The sequence below is a fragment of the Herpailurus yagouaroundi genome, unplaced genomic scaffold (genome assembly GCF_014898765.1).
Source record: "Herpailurus yagouaroundi ecotype Mexico unplaced genomic scaffold, PumYag 186, whole genome shotgun sequence".
Taxonomy (NCBI): domain Eukaryota; kingdom Metazoa; phylum Chordata; class Mammalia; order Carnivora; family Felidae; genus Herpailurus; species Herpailurus yagouaroundi.
The window spans coordinates 35,708,052-35,728,700 of NW_024412417.1; positions in this window are offsets into that span (position 1 = coordinate 35,708,052).

Here is a 20,649-nt window from a genome sequence, read left to right on the forward strand (position 1 = left end):
GTGCCACCCTCATGGGAAAAGCAAGAGAGATGAGACTCGTGACACCTGTGGCATGTATCACACGTACCTACGATCTCCTGCCCAAACCAAGTCACACGGCTGAACCCAAAGTCAGTCAGGGAGGCTGGGAGGTATCTCCCTCCCTTCTACAGGGGACACACTTCCAGTCACACAGCATGAGGAGGAGGGGTATGCGAAATCCTATCACAGGAAAGGGGCCAGCGGTGACCAGTTCCAGACAACATAGCAACATGGGAAAGAGAAGAATAACATTGTATCACGTTAGAAGGATGGGCTCTAAAGCCAAATGGACCTGAATTTGAATTCAGCCCTGCCGGTTATTAGGTAGGTGGTCTTGGGGTATTAGATAAACAAACTTTAATCCTCAGTCCCGTCATCTGTAAAATGGGAACAACAGTGACCACCCTGTAAGGGTTTAGCTAAGATTTAATGATTATCTCGTCATCTCAAGTTCTCCACGGCGTGCTTGCTGTGGTAAAATACTCAGCGAGTGGCAAGTATCTTGCCAGAGTTTTCTTGGCATCTAAATCAGTGTTCTCAAATGAGACCTTGAGAATGCCTGTGATTCTTACCCTCTTCACACTATTCTGAACTTCCCTTGGCAGGTCTGCATCTCGCAGCCGTTTTAGGAAAAGGCCACTGGGTCCACAGTGAAGTGAGGAAAAAAAGCAAGGAAAACAAGAATGAATGACAGATGTGACAAGCTGTTCCTTCAGCAGCCACTTCATCGTAGACAAGTCAACCCAAGTGACATATGCAAATGACACGCCCGGGACAAGTAAGCATACCTTGGCCTCCTGGTGTCCCAATCTGGCTTTGGAAGGAGAAGAAAATTCATCTAGGAGTGGAAAGTGAGCAACTGAAGGCTTACAGGAGGAGGATCAGTTTACGGGAGGATCACACCCCGTTGGCCTCAGACTGAGCCTCGAGACCTTTCTTGGTCAGTAAAATATGGGTGAAACTGTGCCCCGTCCAAGCAGGAGCAGTAAGAAGCATGTGGTTCCAGCAATCACTCTTCTCCTCTGCCACAAGAATGCCATTGTCCCCAGTGCCAGCTGCCCCTTTCAGAGAGGAGACATGGTGTAGAGGTGTAACTGACCTGCAATCCACATGACATGTGAACGAGAAATACATTTGGTCTTATAAGCCACTGATATGTGGGGGTGGCCTGTCACCACAGCGTCACTTCACCTAAACCACGTGGCAGCTGTGACATATGGAAGGAATCCCATTTTACAGATGAGGGGATTGAGGCTGCAACTTGTCAGAAGCCACAAAGCTGGACGGTGAGGGGCCCACCAGGCCGGTGTCTCTTTTCCCCAAAACCTGTGCTCACCCCACTACTGCCTTGTCTCCCCTTCCTGAACAAAGCTTGGTTCCCTCATAGAAGTTCTCCTAGTCCAGGGGCGCCTGGGGGGCTCAGTCAGTTGAGAGTCTGACTTCGGCTCAGGTCATGATCTCACGGTTCAGGGGTTCGAGCCCACATGGGGCTTTTCACTGACAGTGAGAGCTTGCTTCTGCTTCTCTGTCTCCCTCTCTCTGTGCTCCTCCTCTGCTTGTACTCTCTCTCAAAAATAAAGAAATGTAAAAAAAAAAAAAAAAAAAAAGAATTTCTCGTAGTTCAGAATTTCATTTATTTTTTTCCTCTTTTTTCGTCTCATTTTTCCATTGATCTAAGCTCCATGAAGTTTAGAACCCCATGTCTGTTTCATCAATTCATCCTCGGCTCTTGGTACAGGTTGAACATCACCCCTGGATGGATGAATGGATGAATGGATGGATGGATGGATGGGCGAATAGATAAGCCCACCTGTTCATCGCTTTCATTCCTGTCTTTATGCTGGGCCGCACACAAACCCACGTCTATTCTTCCTCAGACCCGTCCCTTCATCTGCATCTGCTGCCTTGGTAGGGGCACCCCACTGCCCAGTCACCTAACACAGAGACCCTAGGGTCCTCCTGGATTCTTGGCTCACTTCCCAAATAGGATCAGTCACCAAGCCCCACCGATGTGTGAGATGTCTCTTCACCTTCCTGGCTCTCCTCACCGGACCTCCAGGCCTCCTGTCCTCTCCCTGGGCTTCCGTTCTCTCCCTGGCTCCTCTAGAACCCCTTCGGTACTGTTGCTGTGGAACTTTAAAAATAAGCAAACCACACATGCAAAGTACGCATCCATAAACGACAGCCAGCCTCCTGCTTTAAAAAATGTTGGGGCGCCTGGGTGGCTTGGTCGGTTAAGCGTCTGACTTCGGCTCAGGTCATGATCTCACGGTCTGTGGGTTCGAGCCCCGCGTCGGGCTCTGTGCTGACAGCTCAGAGCCTGGAGCCTGTTTCAGATTCTGTGTCTCCCTCTCTCTCTGCTCCTCCCCTGTTCATGCTCTGTCTCTGTCTCAAAAAAATAAATAAACGTTAAAAAAAAAAAAAATGTAGGGGGAGGGGTGGATTGTACCTACATCTGGCACAGTGTTTTTCGAACTTTCACCATAAGAATCACCTCGGGGCCCTTGTTGAAATGCAGGTTCCTGAGCCCCACCCTTAACCTACTTACCAGGAATCTCCTAGGGAAGGGCCTGGAATCTCTTTTTAATAAATGCCTCTTAGGATTAGGAAAGTTTGGGAAATACTGACATAGCCTACTAGTTAGATGAGATTCGGCTACGTGGGCTAAAAATACAGAACTTTGACATAGAGGGGCTTAAATAATATAATAGTTTATTTGTGGCACCCGGTAACAGCGACAGTGTCCCATAGGAGAGAGAGCGGCGACAGGGGGAGAAAGGCTACAACAAAAAACCTATCTTTGTGCCAGTTTCTCCTTTCATCAGGGAGAGCGTTTCTCCAGAAGTTCCTCAAGCAGGGTACTGGTCGGGGCTGGCCACATGCGTACCTGTAGTCTAGCCCAACCACTGGTACAGTGATTTGTCCCCTACGGCTCATCATACTGTGACCTTAATAAAGTCAGGTTTCTAAGAGCAAGAAAGTACTCAGTGCTGTTCACCAAATATTTCTAGTTCTCTACCCTTCCAGTGCCTGGTGGGATCGCCCTTCCCCTCTCTGTCCAGTGAAGCGTGAACAAGGGTAACCTGTGTCGCTTCCAGAAGAAGCGCTAAGAACCAACGCAAGATCTACCACGGTCCCTTTTCCCGCCTTGAAATTTATGGAACCCATTTCATGGAGCATCTCTCAGCCGGATCCCGGAGAGACCAAGATGATCCAAGCGTCCCCTGCCCGCCCTCAATGGGTAAGTAAGAAACCAACCTTTGCTGTTATAAACCACTGAGAGTTGGGGGCTACTGGTTACTGCAGCACAGCACAGCCTGCTCAGCTGGCGACAGGACCTTACAGACCACACAGGCCAGGAAGCACACCCTGGAAACACCCACTGGGAAAACCATACAGAAGCACCTGCAGGAAAATGGCGTAACAGCTGGAATACCTCCCTCTTGACTGCCGTCTTGCTAAGAAACAAAACACAGCACAACACAACAAATAAATAAATAAAGATTCTCCCTCTGAAAGAAGCAAGTGGTACCGACCCATGGAAAAGATGCCACCATTTTTCTTTCTCTCCCCTACTCATTCTCTCCGAATTAGGAAACGAGTTAGCCCCGCAACAGGAGCATTTACTAAGTGCCCATTATGTGCAGAGCCCTGTGTTAAATGCTGCCGTATACCAACAACCACAGGAGATAGCTGCTGTTATCACTTTCATTTTTCAAAGAATAAATCGACCCTCATAGAACTTAAGTAACTTGCTCTAGACCATGCAGGTAGTGTATGTGGAAGCCACGATTCCAAGCCAGTCGGTTCGACTCCGTTCCATTTGCCATACTGCAAGGTCTGTGTCCCAGGGCCAAGGAGAGCCCCCACTGTGAATGTGCGAAGCTGTTTCAGGTGCCTCTTTCTCCCCCGGACCAGAGAAGTCCGTGATCTGAACAGAGCGGGTCAGGTTACCTCATTCATCGGAAGGGCAGCAAATCACCGGCAAAAGGGACAAATGCAAGAGAATTGGCATCCTCCCAAGTCAATCCCGTGTCTACACCACTTGTCAGCTTCTCTGTTTCACCTCTATCCCTCACCAGCAGCCACATGATGGTTCCATAACAGCCAACAGCATCCATCAAGATCACTTAGACAGGCCTCACCCAGGTTGACCCAGGTCACAAGGAATACAGCGACCCGGGGTAGAGTCTAGACAGACAGACAGCAGTGCTCACAGGGCAAAAGGCGACTCTTTCCTGCCACTTGCCAAACCCACCTGTATAACTTGACACCTGCTTTTTTGTCTGTATGGGATGTTCTTCTCAACACCAGCTCCCCTACCTACATTCTTTATACATCTGACTCCCCTCACTGCACTGAAAAAATAGAAAGCACAGGGAGCACGTTTTATTAATTTTCACCTACCTCAAACTCAGCCCACTGCCTAGTACATAGCCAGGGCTCCATGAGCACATAAATGAATTCTGTAACCCAACGGCGACCTGTATCTCCACGTTTCTACAGCGCCTTACTGCCTACAAATGCTTTGACTCTCATGATTCTTAACAGCTCTGTGACTTACCCAGGGCAGAATCTATTCCCTTTTTAAGGGGGAAAAAAACAAAGTTCCAAGATTTCAAGTGACTCGGCCACGATCACCAGTGAGCATTCTGTACGACCAGACACGAGATCATGTTAAACATGTAGCAGAAACACCATAATGCTTGTTGGGGAGATAGAAGGAAAAGAGGAGAAATGGAGAGAGAGAGGAAAGGCAGAGGTGATTTGGATCCAACCCTGACTCAATGGTCTGACCATCTGCCCATGATAATTTGGCAAGACCCACGTTAAGGGGTTGAATCAATGATTGTTTTTGTAGCCAGAGATAAGTGGACACATTTTCGCGTTGACGAATTATCAAACAGCAATGTTAACAATGTCATTAGACCGTAATAGAGATAAAATGCAATTTAGATATGCATATCCTCTTTCTAATCATCATTTGTCCATCAGCCTTGGAGGTCAAGTTGAGTTTAATCTTCTTCAGTGACCATACTTTTGGTTTCCGTCTCCCCATACTCACCATACCTCCTGTAACTTCCATCTAGCCCATAATGGGAAAGGCATGTGTCTGGAGACTGAGAAGGGACGGTGATTCTTCTTTGTTAAAACAAGACAAGGAAGGTTTGTTGTAATGCTACTTTTCCTCAGATATCCCAGCCTTGTCCACACCTCCACAAATATACCCACTTGAATACACTGTTGTGTATTTTAGGCAACTCTCAATGGTTCTTCAAGCACAAATGACTGTTCATAGTGGTTTTCAGCAGCTTTGGAAAGCGTGATGTTTGAATTCTTGAAATCATCTATTTTTTATGTGTAAATAAACAGTGGGAGGAAAGGAGAAGGCATCCATACAATTTTAATGAACAAGATTCCCATCGGTCATCAAAAGAAAACAAAAGGTAGCTTAATGGGCACAAGGAAGCTATTTTTCTAGTGATTTCTCTGCTCAGCTCTCCTGGGAAGAGGAGTGGCTTCTAAATTAAAAAGAAAAAATGATGCTCTGAGTGTATTTTTTTCCTGTCATTTCATTGTCTTTGATCTTGTATTTCCTAAGAAAGAAGCACTTAACCTCCAGTGTCAGATCAATGTTGGAAATGCATGCTTTATTTTAAGATCCTTTTTGAGTGCATAGAAACTCTGTGAATTAGACCAAATCTGTGTCTTCACATACGAACTTACAAAGATTCAAACAATAGGTGACCTTCAAACAACCAGCGTACTTCAAAACGATTGGCTGAATTCAGGTATACAGCTGGTTTTTTCATCAACCAGTAGTGAATTGTTTTTGAGATAGCAACTATTTTCCAGCATTTCCTTTATTTCCAAATTTACTTAACCAAATTTCACTAGTCATGACGTTTTCAAGCGAGTTTACTCACGGCCACTAGCCAGGTGGACGCACCCTTAACCAAAATGGTGGCTTCTCCACAGATTTGTCGTGAAGGGAGGTGAAAGACCCCCCCAGTCACACACGCAGTCTATCACGGATCTGTTTGAATTCCCTTTTCAAGTGAAAGAAGTGTATTATGTTGCCAGAAGGATACTCCATCATCTATAATAAATATTCATCTGTGTGTATCATGCACTTGAGCGGCATGACTGATGAACTCCAGCTCCAGAAATGAATGGGAAACTCACTAAGACAAATGTCACCTTTCAGGGCTGTTCTTTCAGATAAATTGCAGTTAGATTTAAACAAAGTCAGTAATTTCATGCTTTCCAACTGGTCCTGATTCAGTTCAGACAGCCCCCACTGTCTGTACGAGGGTGCTAACACCCAATTTGATTTGTTGGGTTTTGGCAAGCTCTACCAGGGAACAATCAGCAATTTCTACTTAGCAGTCTTATTATTGGAATACAATAATGCTAAAGGTATTTATGCAATTTGGCCAATTTAAAATTTGGGCAGCTTCATTCATGCTTGGTAGGAACGTACAAAGGTATCGCTCTTTTGGAAAGCAATTTGGCATCATGCTATAAAATCACATTTACTCTTTGAGTCAGGAATCCCCCATCTGGAGACTAAGCCAAAAATCTTTTGTAAGGAGAACCATTAATCTCCCAGTCCCCTGGGTTATTTTCATAGGGGGGAAGTTCCATATCCTAGGAGAGTCAGAATCCTCCCCTCTTTCCTGCTACCCCAACTGGGAGAGAAGGACTCAGCAAATGGGTACATTTGGGACAAGACGCCCAACAAGTCTTCAGACATATGTTTGACTTCTTCTCACCATGCTGCCTCCGGGAGGCTTGTTTTGTTCTACATTGAGCAAGAAACGATGTGAAGTTTGATTCAGGGGAAATTCATATGGTTGATAGCTTATTCTCCATCCTTCGGACACTGACACTTTTCTCTCATTGTACCAGGTCTTATGAGAGGAAGAGAAAGGTTCCCATGTATTAGCTTTCATGAAATGCCAACGCTCTTCAGACTCCAAGATAGCCACTGTCCTATTCAACAATGGGAAAATTTTAGGAGAGCATAATTCACTCGGTGTAACGTGCGATAGTAGGTAGCCACTGCAAAGAATGTAAATATCATGTGCAGAATTTATTTTAAAATAATAAAGCAACAAAACCGAGGGATAGATAAAATAGGGCTAGCAAAACCTCAATATTTGTTAAAACCGAGTCATGAAAATGTTAGTGTTCATTACACTGATTTCTCTCTAGAGGTAATCAAATGAGGTAAAATGAGGTGTGGGTTGCACTTCTCTATTTGAATAGATCGATTCTAGCTATCAGATTGAGTAGATAACTTTTATTTGAATATTTATTTTATATGGATTTTTATTCCTCTTTCACATAGGCTAATAAAGGTGCTACTTACCTACATAGTTTTGTAGCTTGTTGGATGGCAGAATAGCCAGTGTATTCGTGGAATGGAGTTCAAAGCAATGTGCACTGGGAGTGCCTGGGTGGCTCAGTCCGTTAAGCGTCCGACTCTTGATTTTGGCTCAGGTCATGATCTCATGGTTCATGAGTTCAGGCCCCCAACACGTGGAAACAACCAAGTTGTCCTTCTATACACGAGCGGTTAAATAAACTGTGGTACATCCATACAGCGGTATATTATTCACTGATGGGAATGAATGTGCTATGAAGTCATGAAAAGATGGCAGAAACTTAAATGCATATGCCAAGCAAAGCAGCCAATCCAAAGAGGCTCTATGTACCGTATGATTCCACCTATATGACATATTGGCAAAGGCAAAACAATGGAGACGGTAAAGGGCCAGTGGTGGCCACGGGCCTGAGGGGATGAAGGAAGGGGAATTTGATGGAGCCCACAGGAATTTTAGGGCAGTAAAACTATTCTGTATAATCCTATAAAGCTGATAAATATCATTCATTAGACATTTGTCCAAACCATAGAAGGAACAACAGAGTGAACCCTAAGGTAGTCTATGGACTTCAGTTAATAACAAGTATTGATCTTGGTTCTTCAATTGTAACAAATATACTAAGTTAATACAAGATGTTAATAACAGGAGAAACTGTGGGTGTGAGCCCGGAGATACAAGGAGCACTCTACTTTCTGCTCAACTGTTCTAGAGACTCAAGCTGCTCTTAAAAACGGTCAATATTTTTCATTTTTTTATTTAATAAAAATGTTTTAATGTTTTATTTATTTTTGAGACAGAGAGAGACAGAGCATGAGCAGGGGAGGGGCAGAGAGAGAGGGAGACACAGAATCCAAAGCAGGCTCCAGGCTCCAAGCTGTCGGCACAGAGCCCGATGCGGGGCGCAAACTCACAGACCGCAAGATCATGACCTGAGCCAAAGTCAGACGCTTAACCAACTGAGCCACCCAGGTGCCCCAACGGTCAATATTTTTTAAATCATTCTAACATGATGACAGCAATAGCCCTGTGCCCCGAGTACACGCATGTGGCCTCTAAAGTGGTGAAGACATGGGTCCAGCCTACCAGCCATGACTGTCAGAACAACACTTCTCTGATACTCTTTTCATGGCCAAGGCCCAGAGAAGTGCTCAGTGACACCTGAGACCTTATCCTCATGACCTGCTCCTCCCATTCCTTTAGTCTTGGAAAATTTACATAGTGGGAAATAAATCGGAATGTCCAGCGTTTGACAGGTGCAAAGCCACACAACTCATACACTCAGCAGCGACGGCGATGATGCTCGGGTTTATTAAAACCAAGCAGCGGGGTGCCTGGGTGGCTCAGTCAGTTAAGCGGCCGACTTCGGCTCAGGTCATGATCTCACGGATCATGGGTTCGAGCCCCGTGTTGGGCTCTGTGCTGACAGCTCAGAGCCTGGAGCCTGTTTCGTATTCTGTGTCTCCCTCTCTCTCTGACCCTCCCCTGTTCATCCTCTCTCTCTGTCTCAAAAATAAATAAATGTTAAAAAAATTTAAAAAAAAACCAAGCAGCAATGTCAAAACACTTACGTCGTACTGAATTGAAACAGGAAACACGAGGACACAAAATTCTATGGACGTGAAAAATTGAAGAGTGTGTACTGAACTGAACTTATATTTAATATCTGATTCTATGGTCCTAAAAAAATCAGTAGTGTGTCATATGATTGGAATTCCAGTTAAAACTGCAGGTGAAAATATGACGGGAAAATAAAAAAGACCCGAAGAAAAGTTCGCGTGGAGTTGGAGTTGCTACGGGAAGATGCTGGGATTATGTGTGATTCTAGCAAACCCATCTGACTTCCATCATTTCAATGTATTTTTTGGAAGCTGATCCCCAGTCATTCCATTGTGGGGTGAGGATTCTATGTGAAGTACTCTGCATTCTTAGGGAGTGAGTCCTTCGGGGTGGCCAACACCTTTTATGTCTCAGGCTCAACTACGAAATGGGGAGATTAAGGCAGGAAAATGGCCGGAATCCCATCATTTAGAACGAGGGCTAAAATCCGATGGTCGTTGTACCCTTCTTGGGGAAACATTTCTAATGTTGACTCCACTACCCTGTATTGAAATTCACGTCTAGGCCTCACTAGACTGCGAGCAATGTTCTCCCCATGTCACCATGACACAACCCAGTCCCTGAGACACAGTAGGTGCCCAATAAATGAACAAGTGAGTTCGATTAGTAGCACCCTGAGTTGCCTTTGAATGGATTCCTCACCAAGAATTGTAACTTCTGTCACAACCAGGATGATCTCAGCTTATACTCTTTTAGCATCTTTCCAAAACACATTACAGGGCTCGGTAAACTACCAACACACTGATGGATGAGTGGAGGGGAAGACCAAAAGCTGACAAACCCACCAATCCATTTGGCCCCATTGTGGGTCACTGACCTTGAGCATTTCAAACCTCACAGAGTTATAATAATGCCTAACACTTGGGACACCTGAATGGCTCAGTCGGTTAAGCATTTGACTTCGGCTCAGGTCGTGATCTCGAGGTTCGTGAGATCAAGCCCCATGTCGGGCTCTGTGCTGACAGCTCAGAGCCTGGAGCCTGCTTCGGATTCTGTGTCTCCTTCTCTCTCTGCCCCTCCCCCACTCATCCTCTCTCTGTCTCTCTCTCTCTCTCTCTGTGTCTCAAAAATAAATAAACATTTAAAAAAAATTTTTTTAAATAATGCCTAATACTCATTGAACATCTACTGTGCGCCAGGCATTGTCTGGAGCATTTTATGTGCCTTTTCTCAGTCACCACACCTCTATACTCTTAAGTACTGCTCAGGCCCCTATATTCTAGTTGAGCAAAATAATGAGGCACAGAAGAACTCAGTCCAAGGTCCACGGCTACTGAGAGGTGAAGCAGGGGTTCAAATCCAGACGGTCTGACCGCAGAGCCCAAGCTGATCGGCATCTTTTTGCGGTGCCTGTTCCTTGTGAGTGAGATCTTCCCTCTGGCAGAATTTGCAGGACAGGAGAACTTTATCCACAAAGGGTCCGGTGTATTTTTGTTATTACCAGATAAATCTAACTGGCATCGCAGAGTTATTCATCCTGGTTTCCATACAGCAGAAGTTCTGCCAATAGGCTGCCACACTGTTTGATTTCGCATTGACACAGAGCGATGGGAAGTCAGATCACAGAGGTAATGCTGTCTTGATTCCCAAACAGATGAAGTCTGGCAAACAATATATTTTTCCACTCAACACTGACTCCAACTCCAAAAATTTCTGGAGCCGGCGGTAGCAAAACGTAAACATTGTCAGTGCTTTTAATAAATGACGGTTCGTAAAACCTGAAAAGATTAGAGCTGAGAAGCCTAACTTCCTGTGTTTCCCATCATTTAATAATTTATTATATGAAATCCATTGACCTTTCAGTGGGCTTTTTTTAGAGGAAGCCGGAGCGTTAATTATGGTTTAGCTACTTTACTGAGCGTCATTAGCATACAAATAGGACATCAATAACCAATTACAATCTTCATCTTGGAAAAACAGGTCTCTTCCAGAGCCTTCTGTGACTGCTAACTCAGCCACTTAAAGGTCTCTGCAGTTAATGATGGTGGCATTCAAGGCTCTTCCCAATCCACCCCCAGGGTTCTCTGCAGCCTGACACCCTGCTCCTCCCTTCCAGCTCCTCCTCCTCCCTGTCTGTCACAAGTACTCGATTCCGCCGTTGTAGTGGGAAAGTGGCCGTTGACAAACCTAAACAAATAGATGTGGCTGTGTTCCAACGAAAATTTACTTACAAAAAAACAGAGAGTAGGCTGGCTTTGGCCCATAGGACATGGTTTGCCGACCTCCGGCTTAGAGCCTGGACTCGAGTCAGAAACGTGAACGGCCTTCAAGAAGTGACACTATGTCTGTGCACCTCAGTTTCCTCATCTGTAAAATGGAGTTTCTATAACGTACACCAGGCTCTGTCATTCTCCTGCTAAAACCCGTCCAGTATCTTCCCTTGAGTCAAATGCCGACTCCTCCCCGTGACGCATGATTTAGCCCTTGAACACCCCGCCTCCCGCTTGGCTCTCTTCACCTCCTCCTTAGAGGTGTCCCCATCCCTGACTGCTTTCCCGCCAGGCTGATCTTCTTTCCCAGTCGGGACGTTTGGGACGCAGCCGTCTTTGCCTGGGATTCTGTCCCTCCCACTTGCCATGTGCACTGCTCCCACCCCTCAGGGTCTAAGGCCAAATGCAGTTTTCTCCAAGGGGCTTCTGGTGACAATCCCAGCTGAAGAGGTCCCCTCACACATGAAGAAGCCGCTCACTCTTCTCTGTCCCGGCCCCTTACCTGCCTTTTGTAGCCCTATCCCAATTTGTCTTCATCTAATTCTTCGTTGTGTGTCCCTCCACTAAAATATCGATTCCACGAGCGTTAGGACTTCATCGTTGTGTTTCCGGCACCTAGCCCAGTGCCTGGCAGAAATGGTCAATCAATAACTATCTGTGTCATGAATAAATACAATCAATGAGCGTCAGTAGGTGAATGCATCTCAGGTAAGGAAGCGGCCTGGTATTTTCTCTCTTCCATCATTACATCAAGCATGGTAGACCAATGACTCACGTTTCTTCAAAGAGCTGATTTTTTCTAACATTAATTTCACCTCGTCGCATGGGGATATTTTGATTTCTGGGATGAATACAGCATGAACTTATAGCACTTAATTCGATTGTGCCCCAAATGTCCCATGTTGAGCTACCTCTCAGGCTCCTAGGGCTATCTAATTATCTCTGGTGACACTCCCTCCCATCTACCGAAGACCCACTTCAGACCGAAAACCAGAAGCAAGGCATGGAAAGCTGACAGGCCTGAGTTCTGGTCCCAGCTCTCTCAGATTCGCTGTGTGACCCTGGATAATCCAAGTAACCTCTCTGAACTTGGTTTCTTCAACAGTTTCAGCAAGCAATCTAACATTCCCTGAAGCAGCCCTCAGCTGTCGAGCCACTGGTGTGGACAGATAAAACTGAGTAAGAGAAATATCTGAACACGCCTGCTTCGTGGAAACACACTGTTGCAAAGCAAACACTGCCGTGCAACCCACTCTTGGAGAGCTCTCAGGCAGAATGGACTTCCCGGGGCCAAGGCAGTCCCCGAAATGATTAATTATTGTAACACCAGAAAGGTAGATGAAGAAGCGACAGATGGCCCGTGTGAAATAGCCTAGAATCACCTGCTATGAAATTAATTCCACATCTTGGAGGCTTGGGGCTCAGAGCACCGTGCAAAAAATGACTGTTGATAAATCGTGTGTGTTTGTGTGTCGGCCTCCCTGCAAACACCTAAATAATATATGTCGTGTCATGTTTTCTTTCCTCCATTTCGTTTTCATACATTATCATTTATAGAAAACTGTGGGGAAACGTGGAACATCAATCAAGCCATTAATTCCTGAGATTATGCTAATGAGATGCCTGCAGCGTTTGTTTCCCAGAATAGCTGCTCCCCCAGGAAGGATGCTCTTGGCCCTCCCCAGCTCGGCCCTCCCTGCTCAGATCGGGAGCCAGGGCGCCGCGGTGCTCCCCTTAAAAGGGCACCCGGCACGCCGGCTCTGGCACAGGCAGGGCCGGCCCAGCCGGGTGGCAGAGGCCAGGGCTTCCCTGGGAAGCTGCTGATGAAACGGAAGCGTGTGAAACTCCAGGGGGAGGAAGACGGGAGACCCTGATGAGCTTAGGAGGTCTTGGCCCCAGCTCCCGCTCCTGCTGGGGAGCAAAGTGGAGGAGGAAGCCCAAAAGGAAATAAAGAGCCTCCTCAATAAGAGGCTCGTCAGCTGGCGTGGCAAGAGGGGGCCAGTACGGCCGTGACTTCTGTTCACGTGGAAGGAGATCAGGGTACCGAGGTGGATGCCAGAGGAGAAAACCTCGATTATAGTAACTATCACTCGCGAGGCGCTTATTGGCCGCTGGACAACCGCGGGGCACCTGCTCGCAAGCACCGTCACCCTCTTCTATCCGCGGGGCCCGGAAGAGGTGAGTCAAGGTTGCCCAGCTGGGGAGGAGCCCTGCCTCAAAGCCGGGTGTGCTACAGCCGAGAGGGTGTGCCCTTTATGTCTTGTACACTGCATACAGATGGAAACTTTGCGGATTTTAACTCACTCTTTGGAAGTCCTCCTGCGAGACAGAAAACGGGTTTAGCCAGCACTGTCTCTGAGATGCTTCGAAACGCAAACAACGGGCTGAAAATGGATATCAGGCGGGGAGCGTTGTGGCAATGAGGCCTGTCTGTACTGTGGTGCTGGTTAATGAAATCTATATCTGTGACACGACCATGTAAAACACACACGCACACACGCACACACGCGAGAGGTCAAGGGAAGCTAGTGAAATCTGAATAAACTCCACAGTCGAACCAATGTCACCTTCCTGGTTGTGATACCGTCCCAGAGCGAGGCAAGGTGTTACCACAGAAGGGACTGGCTGTTAGGCACACAGGACCTCCCTGTACATTTGCTATGGACCCAAATGCTTGTGTCTCACCCCAAATTCATCTGTTGAGGCCCTGAGCCCCAGTGTGAGGGGGTGTGATCAGGTTTAGATGAGGTCATGAAGTCAGGGCCTCTATGATGGGATTAGCATCCTCGTAAAAAGAGGAAGAGACACCCCAGCAAGATGTGACTACACAGTGAGAAGTCAGCCGTCCACAAGCCGGGAAGGGGTCCTAAGCAATCAGTAGGAACACAATACACGACCCCATAAAAAATGAGCAAAAAATCGGGAAAGTCAATGGAAACACAACTGGTCGAGAAACACATGTAAACAGGGATGCCTGTGTGGCTCAGTCAGTTGAGCGTCTGACTTTGGCTGAGGTCATGATCTTGAGGTTTATGAGTTCAAGCCCCCCATCAGGCTCTCTGCTGTGCTGTCAGCACAGAGCCCATTTCGGATCCTCTGTCCACACTCCCTGCCCCTCCCCTGCTCACACTCTTCCAAAAATATTTTTTTTAAACTTAAGAATCCCCCAAGGCAAGGGAATTAAAAGCAAAAATGAACTACTGGGACCTCATGAAGATAAAAAGCTTCTGCATAGCAAAGGAAACAACCAACAAAACTAAAAGGCAAACAATGGAATGGGAAAAGATATTTGCAAATGACATATCAGACAAAGGGCTAGTATCCAAAATCTATAAAGAGCTCACCAAACTCCACACCCAAAAAACAAATAATCCAGTGAAGAAATGGGCAGAAAACATGAATAGACACTTCTCTAAAGAAGACATCCGGATGGCCAACAGGCACATGAAAAGATGCTCAATGTCGCTCCTCATCAAGGAAATACAAATCAAAACCACACTCAGATATCACCTCACGCCAGTCAGAGTGGCTAAAATGAACAAATCAGTAGACTGTAGATGCTGGAGAGGATGTGGAGAAACGGGAACCCTCTTGCACTGTTGGTGGGAATGCAAACTGGTGCAGCCACTCTGGAAAACAGTGTGGAGGTTCCTCAAAAAATTAAAAATAGACCTACCCTATGACCCAGCAGTAGCACTGCTAGGAATTTACCCAAGGGATACAGGAGTACTGATGCAGAGGGGCACTTGTACCCCAATGTTTATAGCAGCACTCTCAACAATAGCCAAATTGTGGAAAGAGCCTAAATGTCCATCAACTGACGAATGGATAAAGAAATTGTGGTTTATATACACGATGGAGTACTACGTGGCAATGAGAAAGAACGAAATATGGCCCTTTGTAGCGACGTGGATGGAACTGGAGAGTGTGATGCTAAGTGAAATAAGCCATACAGAGAAAGACAGATACTGTATGTTTTCACTCTTATGTGGATCCTGAGAAACTTAACAGAGACCCATGGGGGAGGGGAAGGAAAAAAAAAGAAAAAAAAGAGGTTAGAGTGGGAGAGAGACAAAGCATAAGAGACTCTTAAAAACGGAGAACAAACTGAGGGTTGATGGGGGGTGGGAGGGAGGGGAGGGTGGGTGATGGGTATTGAGGAGGGCACCTTTTGGGATGAGCACTGGGTGTTGTATGGAAACCAATTTGACAATAAATTTCATATACTGAAAAAAATAAAAAATAAGAAAAATATAAGAAAAATAAATAAACACATGTAAACATGTTCACCTTCACTGGTAGCCTGGGAAATACAAGTTCAAACAAGGATATGTCATTTCCCGTCATCAGATCTGTAAAAATTGTCAAGTCAGACAATACCAAGAGTGTGAGCCTGAGGGAGTGTGAATTTTTGAACCAGTCCAGGGAGCCATCCGACAGCCCTAGGTCAACCTGAAGGTGTGCACACGTAGGGGCTAACGATCGCTCTCCGAGCTGTATATACCCCCGGAGACACTCCCCTGGGCACATCTGGAGCTTTATTTGTGACACTAAAACATTGGGAATCAAGCTCAGCATCTATCCACAGGTGGTTCTGAGTCCGTCGATGCCAGGCCTGACTTCTTCAGTTCCGTCCGGTCCTCCCAGCTCTCAGCTCAGCCGAAGGACAAAGGTTTTGACAGAAACGGCATCCCACGGGGGCAATCTGCGCTGCTGAGGTTCTGGTTTCTCTGCTGTCAGGTCCGGGGGATTGACACACATTTGTGAAACGTAAACACACTTCCGTGTTCTAAGGGCCACCATCGGGGGTGGGAGCTGGACTCAGTCAGTGACCGCGTGCAAGCAGGTGCACACGTGGAATCTTTCCTAGACCAAGAACGCACCGGGGATCAGAGGAGAGAAGCCGGAAGCTGGCAAGGTTCAAAGCAGGTGAGAAGGATACCTTTTTGTGAAATCCACAGACAGGGTGGATCAGGCAGCCTGGGGCAAGTATGGGGTTGGTGGGGGGGGCGGGCCAGGGGGCTCAGGGCCAGGGGCTGCTGGTGACCAGCTATTAAATGGGAAGCGGGATGAAGGAGACACACGTTGCCCCAGCGGTGCTAGATGATTTCTGAAAGTTGTCTTGGTTAAGGTAAGAATGTTCTCCGTCCTTTACAGAGATGTCAAGACCCAGTTCCAACGGTGCTCATCAAAGTTGCAAGCTGTAAGGGACAGGTCCAGGGTTCAAACCCAGACCAGTCACACCCCAGAAGTCACTGTCATTCATCCCCTGTCACCTCATCACTTTTCCCTATGGTGAATTCTTTTGCAAGCAATCTATTCCTCTGCACTTTGATTAATGATATTTTGGACCGTTGGCCCAGATTCAGGATGACTGGGGTGCCAACTCAGTGAGTTTGGTAGCATCACTAGCTGGGTGATAAGAGTGTGGTCTTCGGAGGCCCTAAAACTCTCTAAGCTTCAGTTTCCTGTGCTATAAAATGGGGGTCAGAGCAACAGTACTGATCTCATCAGATGCACTGAGGTAACACTGATCAGGTCCAGCGTGGTTCCTCACACAAGGCAAGAGTTCCATGGGAGCCCAGTATTCTAAGCACTGCACGTGTGTCCATCTGTCCCTCTTCTTACCCCAGCTAGATCCTAAGTACCTACTGGGAGACGAGCTAACTCCTGTTTATTTTGCATGCCGCACACACGATGCCTAGAAAACACTTCTGGTCTCATAGGTGTTCAACCACAGTGCACTGCACAAAAACAGTCTTTTGCTGGACTGTGAAATCTGGAAGTGCCCTTTCTATGTCCTGCGGCTTTACATTCGTGAGTCCTGGAACACTCCAGCCCCAGAACAAATAATAGGGCTGGCCAACCTGGGCCCAGTTGTCACCAAAAGCTGGAAATAGTACGAGCACCAGAAACAGAAGGCACATCTTTTAGGTGCTGTTTGGTTTCAGGTAGTTGGTTCCCCTTCCGCTTACCCAGAAGACTTTTCCTGCCTGTTTTCCTACAAATATTGAAATCCTGCTAACTCATTCTATTATAGTTGGAAAACATACTTTAAAGCACACTGTTAGGGCGCCTGGATGTCAGTTGGTTAAGCGTCCAACTTCGGCTCAGGTCATGATCTCACAGTTTGTGGGTTCCGGCCCAGAGTCGGGCTCTGTGCTGACAGCTCAGAGCTGGAGCCTGCTTCGGATTCTGTGTCCCCCTCTCTCTGTGCCCCTCCCCTGCTCTCTCTCTCTCAAAAAGAAATAAACACACACACAAAATTTTAAAGCACACTCTAAGATACAGGGAGTGAAGTCTTTTGAGAAACAAGCTGAAAGGTGGCCAGATTTTTGTTTATTATGTCGTAGTTAAAATAGGGGCATCAGACAGAAAAATGCCGGCAACAATAGTAGCTTGTGTTTGTCTGGCTCTGGCCCATGCCATTGGTCATTTGACTTTAACCATGACGCTGGTGAAGGTCATCGTCAGACCCATTGTACGGAGGAGAAAGCTGAGACCTCAGGGGAATGAATGGTCACGTGAGGAGATACACGCCCACGCAAGGGCCAGAGGCAGAGCTCAAAGCCAGGGCTGCTGACTCCAAACTAAAGTCCCTCGCTCAGGCCTTCCCGCAGCAACCTCATTGCCAAAAGCACCGCTCTTGTCTGACCCATCACCCCTTTCGCGGTCTCTCAGTTCAAACGGCTAATTCATTCATGAGTTCCAACTTCCGTGTGAACCTCCACAATGATTTCTCCCTTCCTGATGGCATGGTGAGCCTCACCCACCGAGCACACAAGATGTACCCGTTTGTCCACGGGTACAAACACCACAGGTGAAAGGCAGGCACCCTGGACTCCAGTCAGGGCCCTCTTGTTAGTCTGCTGTGTGCCTCGCTTATCTCTGCCTTAGTTTTATCGCCTCCCAATGTGAATTCCAGCCCTGAACCATCTCATTGGGTTGTCGCAAAGCCAAACGGAGATAACATACGTAAAAGCATTTTGAAAACGTTGCAAGCGCCGTGCAAATGTAGGCATCATTATTGCAGAGGCAATAAAAGGGTTGATCTTGCTGATAAATGGCGAGTGTGTTTTTGTGCCTTCAGAGTTTTCCAAGAACAGCTAGCATTGCACTTGGCAGATATATCCACGGCAGTTAACCAGAGCCCAGAGTGCTGGGGAAAGGCACAACTTGGCCAAATCCAAATGATTTTAAAAGACTCTATAAAAATAAACAACTATTCCAATATAATTAATTCCAGCCCCGTCAACCCTTCCCGATACGTGGAGCCACGCAGCGTGTTATGAAGCAATTACCCTTTGAATCCTTTTAATCCCAGCTGATCATTTTCAGCTTTAATTGTCGTGCTGGGTTTGAACGGTGTTGTAGTTCAAATGCAGCCAATTAGCACGGGCCCGGCCGCCTTGGGATGCTCCCCATGCAGCGAACACACCACCAAGTCCCCGGTGGACTTTGTCCCAGGTTGTCCCAGAAGCCACAGTTCACACCCTCGGGTGCGGCCTTGGGGCCCTCTGAGGCTCCGAGGAAGCCCCAGAAGCAGCGGGCCCCCCTCGCCTGAGCACGACAAAAGGGATAAAACTCTCATGATGCTAGTGCCAAACGTGTCCCTGGATGCCTGGGCAGCCCAGAAAGCCCTCGTCATTAGAAATGTTTAAGTGGAGGGCACTGGAGGGAATTGAACATCTGGATGGGGGGAGAGCGGGGGGCTGGTAGTCTTTACGATAACAAAGATTTCTCCCCTCCCCGGAGGTCTGTGATCCGCTGTGATTAGGTAAGTGAGAGAACAAGTGTGCCCCCCCCCCCACCCAAGAGGCCAAGAGCGACAGCTCTGGACCCAGGATACGCGGGTTCGAATGCCACCCACTGGCTGGAGGAGCCAGAGCTAGAGAACACATCCCTTCTGGGCGTGTTCTACCACGACGGTGGTGGTCGTTACTCGACCTCGCTGTGCCTCAGTTTCCTCACCTGGGAACCGGTGGCAACACTAACATTCCCTTGGGACGGTTGTTCTGAATATGGCATGGGTGAGCACACGTAGGGCAGTCGGCACCGTGTCCTCTTCCCGTGGCCGCCTCGTCACCGCCGTCTTTATTCTCCCTTCGTTGGCGCTAGAACCTCCGTGGCTCCCTCCTGCCCTGCCCCTGACCTCGGCCCTCGCGTTGCCGCTGCTGCATGCTCTAAGTCCAATCCTGGTCTTTCACTGAAGACAACCCTTCTGTCGTTTTCTGCCACCTACAGGGTAAGCCCTTGTTCCTTGGCCCGGTGGGTAACTCGCTTCAAAGCCAGATCTGGCCGCTGTCCTCATCATCATGTCCTTCCCCCTTTCCCCACCCCACCCCCAGCTCCCTGCAGCTTCTCTCCCAAAGGACTCATCGCTCCCCCGTACCTGCCACACTGAGTGCTTAATGCATGATAGCTATGTATCTCTTAACAATGATCTCAGCACATCTGGGATACGTTTGGGGCGGAGGGGGACTTTAAAGTATTGGGGGAAATGCGAGTGCAGATCTCCACGCTGCTGTGTGGCCCTGGGCAAGTGTCCTGAGTAGTCAGAGCTTCCTCGTCCTCGTTAGTAGATGGGAGTAACAAGTTGTTCGCTCTAGAACGATGATGTAAACGGGATGGCCTGTGTGCTGATTCTACCACAGCGCCTGGCACACAGTGGGAGCTCCAGAGCCACTGGCTTTCCTCTTCTCTCCCTAATCTCCCCCCCAACCTGCAAGCAGAGCATGTCCAGAGAAGATGCTCCAGGGAAGCATCCAGAGCAAGCCACCCTAGGCAGCAGGTGTAGCTGTAAAAACATCTTTGGGCAGGAACCAACACGGGCACTGTGCTTGTTGCCGGGGGTACGGGTGAGGAACACAGACGGGGTTCCCACTCTCGGTGAGCCTTGTCCCACGTGAAAGACCCACCGCACCTCAAAACAGACCTGCAGGCAGTCCCACAGGGAGGCAGGGTATAGGGTGAGGAGGGAAGGCCACCCCCCAAGAGGCCCTGAAAGGCACGAGGGTGAGAATTTTCCAGAAACTTCTGGAAAAGTTAAATATATGCCCGCCACATGGTCCACGTGCCCGTCCTCTAGATCTTTAAGAAAAATGGAAACATACGTCCATACAAAGACTTTTACGTAAATGAGCATAGGTTTATTAGCAAAACCCCAAAACTAAGAGTAACCACGCGTCCATCCAGAGTGGACAGATGAACAATTTGCAGTCCATCCACATAATGGAATACTACTCGGCAATAAAAATGAAGAACCCTACATCAACAGGGGTGAAGCTCAAAATGACGACGCTAAGGAAAAAAGAGTCAGACCCCTCCCCCCCCAAAAAAGAGTACACACCGTCTGATTCGATTTATGTAACATTCTAGAAAATACAAACTAGTATCTAGTGGGGAAGGGG